The 6,523-nt window shown below is 39.4% G+C and overlaps 1 protein-coding gene across 1 annotated transcript in view; it reads right to left on the bottom strand.

Annotated features, from left to right (window-relative positions):
• Nucleotides 1-5,327: 5,327 nt before the first annotated feature.
• The window catches only part of prox3 (prospero homeobox 3), a 6,790-nt gene continuing 5,594 nt past the window's right edge, over nucleotides 5,328-6,523 (bottom strand). Inside the window, exon 6 of the mRNA XM_031793067.1 lies at nucleotides 5,328-6,523. This exon is cut by the window's right edge and continues 1,450 nt beyond it. The gene's annotated coding sequence lies outside the window, so the exon portion shown is untranslated.

Genomic DNA, 6,523 nt, shown 5'->3' with positions numbered 1-6,523 from the left:
ACAGCAGCTCTATGCTGTATTCGTTGACAGTCTCTCTCTAGTCGTGGTTTTAAACAGCAGCTCTATGCTGTATTCGTTGACAGTCTCTCTAGTCGTGGTTTTAAACAGCAGCTCTATGCTGTATTCGTTGACAGTCTCTCTCTAGTCGTGGTTTTAAACAGCAGCTCTATGCTGTATTCGTTGACAGTCTCTCTAGTCGTGGTTTTAAACAGCAGCTCTATGCTGTATTCGTTGACAGTCTCTCTAGTCGTGGTTTTAAACAGCAGCTCTATGTTGTATTCGTTGACAGTCTCTCTAGTCGTGGTTTTAAACAGCAGCTCTATGCTGTATTCGTTGACAGTCTCTCTCTAGTCGTGGTTTTAAACAGCAGCTCTATGCTGTATTCGTTGACAGTCTCTCTCTAGTCGTGGTTTTAAACAGCAGCTCTATGCTGTATTCGTTGACAGTCTCTCTAGTCGTGGTTTTAAACAGCAGCTCTATGCTGTATTCGTTGACAGTCTCTCTAGTCGTGGTTTTAAACAGCAGCTCTATGCTGTATTCGTTGACAGTCTCTCTAGTCGTGGTTTTAAACAGCAGCTCTATGCTGTATTCGTTGACAGTCTCTCTAGTCGTGGTTTTAAACAGCAGCTCTATGCTGTATTCGTTGACAGTCTCTCTAGTCGTGGTTTTAAACAGCAGCTCTATGCTGTATTCGTTGACAGTCTCTCTCTAGTCGTGGTTTTAAACGTTTTGAAACAGCAGCTCTTAAAAGGTACATTATCCATTGTTGAAGGTACATTATCCATTGTTGAAGGTACATTAAGGTACACTATCCATTGTTGAAGGTACATTATCCATTGTTGAATGTACATTAAGGTACACTATCCATTGTTGAAGGTACATTAAGGTACACTATCCATTGTTGAAGGTACATTAAGGTACACTATCCATTGTTGAAGGTACATTAAGGTACACTATCCATTGTTGAAGGTACATTAAGGTACACTATCCATTGTTGGAGGTACATTAAGGTACACTATCCATTGTTGAAGGTACATTAAGGTACACTATCCATTGTTGAAGGTACATCAAGGTACACTACCCATTGTTGAAGGTACATTAAGGTACACTATCCATTGTTGAAGGTACATTAAGGTACACTATCCATTGTTGAAGGTACATCAAGGTACACTATCCATTGTTGAAGGTACATTAAGGTACACTATCCATTGTTGAAGGTACATTAAGGTACACTATCCATTGTTGAAGGTACATTAAGGTACACTATCCATTGTTGAAGGTACAGTAAGGTACACTATCCATTGTTGAAGGTACATTAAGGTACACTATCCATTGTTGAAGGTACATTAAGGTACACTATCCATTGTTGAAGGTACATAATCCATTGTTGGAGGTACATTAAGGTACACTATCCATTGTTGAAGGTACATTAAGGTACACTATCCATTGTTGAAGGTACATTAAGGTACACTACCCATTGTTGAAGGTACATTAAGGTACACTATCCATTGTTGAAGGTAGATTATCCATTTCAAATGATACGTTTATAAAACATGTACCGTAGGCTGCCGCTCAGAAGGAAAAGAAGAACAGTAAGAAATGCAGAGAGAGTTAAGGTGATAATACATTCAATATATAAACAGGAGAAGACAAAATAAGTGAGTCTCCACCCTTCCCAACCAAGATAATCGTTTTTTAAACAAACCCGCTTTGGTCCAGACGGAAGTAAATTTCGAGACGGAACGACAGAATAAAAATAAATTTTAAAAAGTTAAATATCTGTGTTTATCAAATATAGAGATAAGAGCACTGGGTGGCATCCTTCAATACAAGCTATGTTTGTGCTGTATCTATTGCCCTTACAAATGAACAGCTCTGTTAATCAGTTGAAGTAACAGTGGAACTCATCTTTGGTTGTGTCACGAACGTCGTCAGGGAGATGACCGGACCAAGGTGCAGCGTGGTGAGCATACTCTTTATTTAGACTGGCACCAAGGTGCAGAGTGGTGAGCGTACTCTTTATTTAGACTGGGACCAAGGTGTAGCGTGGTGAGCGTACTCTTTATTTAGACTGGCACCAAGGTGCAGAGTGGTGAGCGTACTCTTTATTTAGACTGGGACCAAGGTGCAGCATGGTGAGCGTACTCTTTATTTAGTCTGGCACCAAGGTGCAGCGTGGTGAGCGTACTCTTTATTTAGACTGGGACCAAGGTGTAGCGTGGTGAGCGTACTCTTTATTTAGACTGGCACCAAGGTGCAGAGTGGTGAGCGTACTCTTTATTTAGACTGGGACCAAGGTGCAGCGTGGTGAGCGTACGTTTCCTCTTTATTTAGACTGGGACCAAGGTGCAGCGTGGTGAGCGTACTCTTTATTTAGACTGGGACCAAGGTGCAGCGTTGTGAGCGTACTCTTTATTTAGACTGGGACCAAGGTGCAGCTTGGTGGGCGTACTCTTTATTTAGACTGGGACCAAGGTGCAGCTTGGTGGGCGTACTCTTTATTTAGACTGGGACCAAGGTGCAGCGTGGTGGGCGTACTCTTTATTTAGACTGGGACCAAGGTGCAGCGTGGTGGGCGTATATTTTCTCTTTATTTAGACTGGGACCAACAAACACAACCGTGACGCTCCATATCCTGCATCAAACGAAGACAACTACCAAAAACTAAGGTGGCAAAACAGGCTGCCTAAGTATGATTCCCAATCAGAGACAACGATAGACAGCTGTCCCTGATTGAGAACCATACCCTGCCAAAACATAGAAACAGAAAACATAGAATGCCCACCCCACATCGCACCCTGGCCTAACCAAATAGAGAAATAAAACGTCTCTCTAAGGTCAGGGCGTGACAGGTTGATTCATTTGGTTTCTGTTCGTAATTCACTTGGTTCAACAGTTGCAATATCTGCTAATTGATCATTACTGCAAAGCTTGTTAGCCAATAGACAACTGGGTTGATTACCATGGTTGTAATGGTTGAGTCTCACATGTTGGATGGCAAACAAAAATACTGCTCTCTGTCTTATCAATAAATGTAGTTCTGTCTTGTCTTTAAAGAGAGTAGTCGCTACCTGGTCTGTAAAAAAAGTGTTCATTCAGAATGCTCTAACATGGTATAAAACCTTTTTCAATTTCTGATATCTTATTTAACTGTGATTTATTCAGTCCAGATGCAAATGCATTTGTAATCGTTTTGAATAAATCCTTTAAAGGGACATTCAAAAAATATATATATATACTTCATATTCATCCTTTCCATATATACTGTATGCTGATATTGGTGCTGGAGATGATGAACATGAAGTTGAGAAACATTTTTTTTTTATCGCTTTAATTGCACCCAATAAAATCCAAGGATCATATGGACTGAGTTCTTGTTAATAATTATAAATTCAAACAATTCAGTTTCAAGTTGTTCACAGAAAGTCGTATTTTTCCAGGAAACATTAAAGTTCCTTTTTATGGCTCGTTTTTTAGGAGATTCAAAAAAAATTGTGGTGGTCAGACAAGCTCATATGTTACATCTCTATTTTCTTAATGAAATACAATAGAGATGTAGATAATAGTATGAAATCAATTTGTGAGAATGATGTATGCATGTTTGAGTAGAAAGGGTACTCTTTTGCTTTAGAATGATGTGCTCGCCAGGCATCAATGAGGTTATTTATTTATTTTACTAGGCAAGTCAGTTAAGAACAGATTCTTATTTTCAATAACGGCCTAGGAACTGTGGGGTAACTGCCTGTTCAGGGGCAGAACGACATATTTGTACCTTGTCAGCTCGGGGATATGAACTTGCAACCTTTTGGTTACTAGTCCAACACTCTAACCACTAGGCTACCCTGCCGCCCCATTATAATCAGAGAGTAAATGTTGGCGAGACTTGGTTGAGTGTGGATGATAGTAGTTCTTATCAGATTGGTCCTGCATGTTTAGAATGGACATATTCGGAGAAACTGGACACATGGATGTTCTCGCAATGTTCCAATGAAACGTGTCCAGAACATTCTTATTTAATAGTCTGAGAACATGGTGACCACTTCCTGGGGAAGTTTTGTTTGGCATTAAGAGAATGATCTCTTGGAAAACAGTAATTGCACATCACTGAAACGTTCATATGAAAAAAGTTTGATAATGTCCTAATGAGACTCTTACGGGAACGTGTTTTTTTTTTAAGTTGTGGGAACATTTGTTGTTTAGTACAGTGTAAATGTTGTAAATTACTGTTGTAGCTGGAAACGGTCGATTTTTAATGGAATATCTACATAGGCGTACAGAGGCCCATTATCAGCAACCATCACTCCTGTGTTCCATTGACACGTTGTGTTAGCTAATCCAAGTTGATCATTTTAAAAGGCTAATTGATCATTAGAAAACCCTTTTGCAATTATGTTAACACAGCTGAAAACTGTTGTTCTGATTAAAGAAGCAATTAAACTGGCCTTCTTTAGACTAGTTGAGTATCTGGAGCATCAGCATTTGTGGGTTCGATTACAGGCTCAAAATGGCCAGAAACAAAGAACTTTCTTCTGAAACTCGTCAGTCTATTCTTGTTCTGGGAAATGAAGGCTATTCCATACGAGAAATTGCAAAGAAACTGAAGATCTCGTACAACGCTGTGTACTACTCCCTTCACAGAACAGTGCAAACTGGCCCTAACCAGAATAGAAAGAGGAGTGGAAGGCCCCGGTGCACAACTGAGCAAGAGGACAAGTACATTAGTGTCTAGTTTGAGAAACAGACGCCTCACAATTCCTCAACTGTCAGCTTCATTAAATAGTACCCGCAAAACACCGGTCTCAACGTCAGCAGTGAAGAGGCGACTCCGGGATGCTGGCCTTCTAGGCAGAGTTGCAAAGAAAAAGCCATATCTCAGACTGGCCAATAAAAATAATAGATTAAGATGGACAAAAGAACACAGACACTGGACAGAGGATCTCTGCCTAGAAGGCCAGCATCCCAGATTCACCTCTTCACTGTTGACGTTGATCTGATCAGATCACACACTCTTACCAAGAGGACCTTACTGACCCCAATAGTACTGCCAAACTCACAGGGGTCTGGTGAAAGAGAGAGAGTGAGGGAAAGAGAGGGAGTGATGGATAGAGAGATTCTCAGGAGACGGTCAGAGGGGAGGGACCTCTGACTTTCTCATCCAATAGGTTTTGGAGATGAGAGGACGCGACGATGATGCAATTGAGATTCACCCTGAGAGAGAGAGAGAGGTAGAGAGGAGGGTTAGATAGAGTAATGGAGAGAGAAGAGTATGGTAGGTTTGTGTGTGTTAACTTTCCTGTCATGAGAACAAAAATAAGTCACCCTCCATGTTCCCTCTTCAATCCTCCATTTTATTTCTCAGTGTTTTCACTACTTTCCTTCATTTATTACACTGATTTTATGTCATAACATCAAAAACCTGTGTGTGTGTCTGTCATAACATCAAAAACCTGTGTGTGTGTGTCTGTCATAACATCAAAAACCTGTGTGTGTGTGTCTGTCATAACATCAAAACCTGTGTGTGTCTGTCATAACATCAAAAACCTGTGTGTGTGTCTGTCATAACATCAAAAACCTGTGTGTGTGTCTGTCATAACATCAAAAACCTGTGTGTGTGTCTGTCATAACATCAAAAACCTGTGTGTGTGTCTGTCATAACATCAAAAGCATGTGTGTGTCTGTCATAACATCAAAGACCTGTGTGTGTGTCTATCATAACATCAAAAGCGTGTGTGTGTGTGTGTGTGTGTTTGTGTATCATAACATCAAAAATCATCAAAAAAGTTGAGGCACAGATCTTGTCATATATTATAAACCATGGATATAATGACTATTCTAGATTCCAGTAATTCCATTTTTATGTTAAAAAACCCCGCAGGAATATCATAGCGTATCACAGATTTGACATGTTTACATGAACTTCAAAAGATCAAGATCATATTTTTACAAAAAAATTTAACAACAACAAAACAACAGTATAGTAAACAAGTAAACAAACAAAAGTGGAACATTCCATTTTACAGAGAAGACTACATCGCCGCATAGCAGAGCTCTATCGCTGTGGACCGACAGTCTTCCACCAACACAATATATGAGCCACGAGAAAGACAGAGGTCTGTGTCCCAAATGCCTATATGAGTCCTCTTGTCAAAAGTAGTGGACTAATTAGGAATTCCACCAGTTTCAGGGCAGAACTGAGTGCACGGAGAAAACTTTGTGCACTAATACTACAGTAATACTATAGTAATACTACAGTAATAGTATAATACTGTAATAGTACAGTAATAGTACAATACAGTAATAGTACAGTAATAGTATAGTAATAGTATAGTAATAGTATAGTAATAGTATAGTAATAGTATAGTAATAGTACAGTAATAGTACAGTAATAGTACAATACTGTAATAGTATAGTACTAGTACAGTAATAGTAATAGTACAGTATAATACTGTAATAGTACAGTAATAGTACAGTATAATACTGTAATAGTACAGTAATAGTACTGTAATAGTACACTAATAGTACA

Source organism: Oncorhynchus kisutch, linkage group LG16 (genome assembly GCF_002021735.2).
Source record: "Oncorhynchus kisutch isolate 150728-3 linkage group LG16, Okis_V2, whole genome shotgun sequence".
NCBI lineage: Eukaryota > Metazoa > Chordata > Actinopteri > Salmoniformes > Salmonidae > Oncorhynchus > Oncorhynchus kisutch.
This window is presented reverse-complemented; position numbering and strand designations above follow the sequence as displayed.